The sequence below is a fragment of the Miniopterus natalensis genome, chromosome X, assembly GCF_054644295.1.
Source record: "Miniopterus natalensis isolate mMinNat1 chromosome X, mMinNat1.hap1, whole genome shotgun sequence".
Lineage (NCBI taxonomy): Eukaryota > Metazoa > Chordata > Mammalia > Chiroptera > Miniopteridae > Miniopterus > Miniopterus natalensis.
This window is the reverse complement of record NC_142103.1, coordinates 9,291,671-9,297,200: the sequence shown is the minus strand read 5'-3', so window position 1 is coordinate 9,297,200 and position 5,530 is coordinate 9,291,671. Positions and strand designations below refer to the sequence as shown.

Genomic DNA, 5,530 nt, shown 5'->3' with positions numbered 1-5,530 from the left:
GGGTAGGGTTAGGATGTACATTAAAAATGTTTCTTAATTACAGGTAACATTCAATATTATTTTGTATAGTTTCAGGAATAGAGTATAGTGGTTAGACAGTTATATGCTTTATAAAGTGTTCCCCCTGATATTTCAAGTACCCACCTGGGAGCAGTATCCCAGGGCTTAATCTTTATGATGGAATCCAGAGAAAAAGGAGGTTATGTCTACATCTTATAAAACAATAAATCCCAGTCCATGTCACATATATTATCTTCTACTCTATGCTCAAATTAGAAAATTGGGTATCCTCCTTGACTCTTCCTTCATCATCTTAATAAATCCTATCCATAATTAAGAAATCCTATCTATTCTATCTTCTTATAATTTTTTTATTGTTCAAAATATTACATATGTCCCATTTTCTCCCCATTGACCCCTTCCACCCTGCACCCACCCCCCTCCCCAGTCCCTAACCACACTATTGTCTATGTCCATGGGTTATGCATATAAATTCTTTGGTTAATCTCTCCCCACCCACCCACCCCACCTTCCCTCTGAGATTCGTCAGTCTGATCCATGATTCTGTGTCACTGAATCTATTTTGTTCATCAGTTTATTCAGTTCTTTAGATTCCACATATAAGTGAGATCATGTGATGTTTGTCTTTCTCTGGCTGGCTTATTTCACTTAGCATAATATTCTCCAGGTCCGTGGCTGGGAGCAAGAGTGCTCTGCTTGTCAGAGTGCCGACATCTTCCCAGTCTATTCTATCTTCTTGTGTTCCCTTGAAGCAATCTAGTTATCCCCAGTCCCTCTGCCATTACTTAATCCAAGCTAACAAAATATATCTCTCTCCTGGATTACTGCAATAACTTTCTCATTGGTCTCCATGACTCCAATTTTGATGCCCTCCAATCTATCTGTTATGCACTGAATTGTGCCCCACTCCTAAATATGTATGTTGAAATCCTAACTCCCAGTAACTCAGAATGACTATATTTGGCAATAAGGTATTTAAAGAGATAATTAAGTTAAAAAATAAAGTTATTAGCATGGGTGCTAATCCAATGTGACTGATACAAGATGAGGAAATTATAAGAAGAGGAATTTTGGACACAGGTACACAGTGAAGACGTTGAGAAAACACAGGGAGAAGACAGCCATATGCAAATTGAAGAGAGAGGCCTCAAAAAAAAAAAAAAAAAATCCCTGCTCACACCTTGAACCAAGGCTGGCAGATTCTAGTGTGGGGCCTGGGACCACTTAACAAGAGGTACGGGGCATGCTGACGCCAGCTGCTGCTTGTTGGAGAGATTTTAGGAAAGTCTGAAGCATGAGCCAAGACAGAACATTTGTATGGAAAAGCCACTGAGAAAGGCTTGGATGGGCCCACAAGTTGGGTGAGGCAGAGTCTCAGGGAATCACCATGGTGGGCGAACAGTGTTACCTAGGTTGATGGAGACTCAGATATGGCACCTGTCTGCCAGCTTTGTGGAGGGAGGACTCAGGAAAGGAACAATGGCCTCTGCTAACACTTCTATCTGGGAGAAAGCTGCCCCTCCAGCTCTCACGCAGGTGACAGACAATTCAGTTCTCCCCTGTATGTCTCTGGTGCCTTTTGAGCTTCTGCCCCAGTGTTGGAGCTCAGAGCCAGTGAGTCTGAGTAAGTCCATATGGGGGCCCTCTAAGAGGAAATGCCTGGGACTCCAGCAGCTCTCTGTCTCACTCAGCCACAATCCTTTCTGGTTTTTACAGCCAGAAGTTATAGGGACTTCTCTTCCCAGCACTGGAACCCTGGTCTGGGGGTTTTGGTGTGGAGCTGGACTCCTTGCTTCTCACAAAGGAACTCTGCAGCCAAGATATTTCTCCTGATTTTGATCCACCACATGTGGGTATGGGCCCAGCCCATTCCACATCTCTGCCCCTCCTACCTGTCTCAATGTGGCTTCTTCTTTATATCCTTAGTTGTAGGACTTCTGTTCAGCTAGATTTCAGGTGAATCTGAATAATGGTGGTTCTATAAGTTAGTTGTAATTTTGATGTAGTTGTGGGAAGATTTGAGTACTGCATTCACTTACACTGCCATTGTGACTAGAACACAGTCCCTGAAATTTCTGTGTATAGGAAGAGAGGGCCAGCCATCTCAGAGACCTAGTTGAACCTCTGAATGACTCCAGCTGTCATCTGACTACAACTGCATGATAGACCCCTAGTAAAACCAGCAGTGTGCCCAGTGGAACACATTCAATCCACAGAACAGTGAGAGAAAATAGATTATGTTTTAACCCATAAATATCAGGGTAGTTTGCTAGGTAACAAATAATAGAAACACTCTCTTGCATAACTTCCCCCATATCCCACACTATGAGGCAAGGCAATGGAGATCTAATACCCAACCTTTTCTGTGCACACAAGGCTAGATTTTCTTGTTGGAAACCTGTTCAACTATCCATGAAAAAGGCATTGCTTCTAGGTCATTCACACTTCTGTGTGAGCCAAGGCTCAGTACATTATCTTCCCAGAAAGTAATATTTGAAGTCTCCTCTTGAGTTGTGCAAGAAAGACTTCAGTCCCAGATCTTGGCATTTCTAGCATCAGTAGGCAGGTAGGAAAACTCTGTGAATGACTCTACATGCTTGCCTGTCCAGAGGCTGATAATTGCTCAATTTTATTGCTTTTCTAGGGTTACCATATCCATCCACCACCACCGCATACCCTTACAAGTTCTGGTTTCAGTAAAAAATTCTACCATATGAATGCATGATTTCATCCTAAGGTTTGCATTAGATTGAGTTCAGAGTGCATTCCCTCCACCACAGGCATTATTCTGCTGCAAATTTAGAAGACATATTGCTGCTGACTTAATTTACATATTTTCATTTCCTTAAAATTTTCACTTCAACAGGTCTTGTGAAAACATTAATTTGCTGCTATAATAATTTCAAAGTACATTTTGGAGGTAGCTGATAGGCATATCATCCAAGAAGATGACTTGTGTAAAGCAACCTTCTTTAATTGTTTTATATAGAATGCACGTCTTTATTTTATAAATGTAACCAGCTTACGTAGGCTACTAAAAGGGCAAAATAGTGTAAATAATATAAAACTTTGGGAAAAAGGTCATTGATATCTGTTTGGGGAATATATTATAGATTTTTTTCCAGCAGCAGGTATTCCTAATTATAATTTTGTTTAGGGTAATACTAGAATTAACGTACATACTGAGCATATATATGTCATATACTATATATGTCAAGAACATGCTGGGTAACTGAGCAGGGAGGGCTAAACCAAGACTTTTAAGAAGTTGTTTAATGTACAATTTACCTGCAAAGTCTTGAGTCCTCTTTTAGCAACTGATCAGATTTCCCATATAAAATGTGAGCTGTTTCTCACTTTGACAAGCTGCATACCAACTCCAAAGATGCCATCACTTCTGAAATTCTCAAAGTATCTTTGCAATTTACTACTAAACCCTGCCTTCATTTTCTTCAGTCATGGTGGAATCTGGGCTTTTGTATCAACCCATCCATTGCACTGTGTGTTCCTGACAGACTTTGAGGGCCAGTTGGGAGGCTTGATAAGCAGGGAAGAATGCTTTGGATCAGCCATGAGAATGCATGGCTTCAGCCATGGTCTTTATCATGATTACTTCTAAATTCCTTTCCTTGACTCACACCTTTACCCCCAAATCTAATGGTATGTAGATCTGCCTATTTATCGTCTCCTTAACGTCCCACAGGAACTTCAACTGACCTTCTCTTCCTCACTCCATTCCAAATGCACTTTTCCTATATTCTTTACATCAGTGGCTGGTACAACTATCCATCCAGTCGCAAAACTAAGAACTTAGAAATCGTTCTTACATTCTGTCTCTTCTCCACAGTCCTTCCCCACCTTCTCTAGTTCTTGCTGATTTTATCCCCTGATTATCACTTCTGTTCACCTACATCCCTGTACCCTCTCTTCCACTGAGACAAAGTCTCTATCGCATCTTTTGTGTTCTACGGAAATATTTGCATAACTGGATTTCTTGCTTGAAATCTTGCTCCCTGCTCCCTTTCATCTTCCACAGGGAAACACAGAGAAGCATTGTTTCCTTACACACATCTTTAATTAGTCCTGTGCTTAATGGCCTTCCATTGCCCTTAAGGCTAAGATTTAAATTCTTGCTTCTTTTGCAAAAGCTCAGTACAAATGTGACACCTGTCAACCTTTCTAGCTTTATGTCATGTTTCTCTTCCCTTTGGTCTCTCAATTTCACCCATGCTCTATTCTCAATCTCAGGGTGTGCCGGGCTCCCTAGTCTCTGAGCATTCATTAGGACCCTCCCTCTGCCTGGTTACGTCCTCCTCATTATTCAGATCTGGTTCAAAATGTCACTGACTCAGTACAATTTCCTCTGACACTCCAGACTTTTAGGTCTCCCTGTTTCAAGCTCTCCTAGCTCCCTGAACTTCTCCATTGTAGCTCTCTTCAGACGAGAGCACAAGGGCATAGAACATGTACTTTTTTTCTATCCTGCTTTTCCCCCCGTATGGAACGCTTCACAAATTTGCGTGTCATCCTTGCACAGGGGCCATCCTAATCTTCTCCTATTGTTCCAATTTTAGTATATGTGCTGCCAAAGCAAGCACAGGGCATGTATGTTTTTGTTCCCTGCTCAAGTTGTTAGCGCAGTTGTTGGACAAAATAAGATGGCTGATTAAACAACAGCTTCCAAACAGTCTTCCCTTCCTCTAGGTTCTCCCCCTTCCAACCTACCCTTTTCATTGCCACCAGAGTAATAACCTAATCCTAAAATGTGAAGCCCAGCTCCATTCAAGTCACATTTGAATGAAGAAAATCAATTCTCCCACTCACATACAGAATGAAGTCCAAATGCTTTTGTATATGACATCAAGATCTTCTGTAATCTGTTCCTAAACAACCTGAACTACCTTATTTGTGCCTTAGTTTCTGCTTAGAAGAATAGTCTACATTCCAGTCAAATGGAATTGCACACTCTTCCCTGCCCATGCCTCCTCATACTTTGCCTTTGCTGTGTTCCTGCCTAACTCCCATATTGCCTTGTCTTCTCTGAAGCTTTTGTAGTTCTCCCTCCCAGCTGGAAATGACCATTGTTTTTCCCAACATACCCCACGTTTTCACCTCCCTTTTGGGACTGATCCCATTAGGTACACACAAGGTTCATTCTCTCCTAGACTGCAAACTATAGGAGAGAAGGACCTGACTATTTCTGTATGACTGACAGGACTCAGGCAACACTACAGGTGTGGGGCCTATTTTCAGGCCTACCACTTGTTTCATAACGTACTCAAAGTGTGGTCCACGGACGGACTCCTTATGCATCATCTGGGGGCTTATTAGTAATGTAAAACCTCAGGCCTACCAGACTTACCTAATCAGAATCTGCATTTTAACGGATCCCCAGGTGATTTGCATGCACACTAAAATGTAAGAGGTACTGCAGTTTTATTACACCAGGGAGCATGCATCCTCAGAAAAAGACAAACAGCACATTTTGTCATCCAGTCCTCTCAGACCT

The 5,530-nt window shown here is 41.7% G+C and overlaps 1 non-coding gene across 1 annotated transcript; it reads right to left on the bottom strand.

Annotated features, from left to right (window-relative positions):
• Positions 1-4,513: 4,513 nt before the first annotated feature.
• On the bottom strand, positions 4,514-4,619 carry LOC148090400 (U6 spliceosomal RNA). The gene has a single exon (XR_015713812.1). It is a non-coding gene; the product is annotated as a U6 spliceosomal RNA (small nuclear RNA).
• Positions 4,620-5,530: the final 911 nt, after the last annotated feature.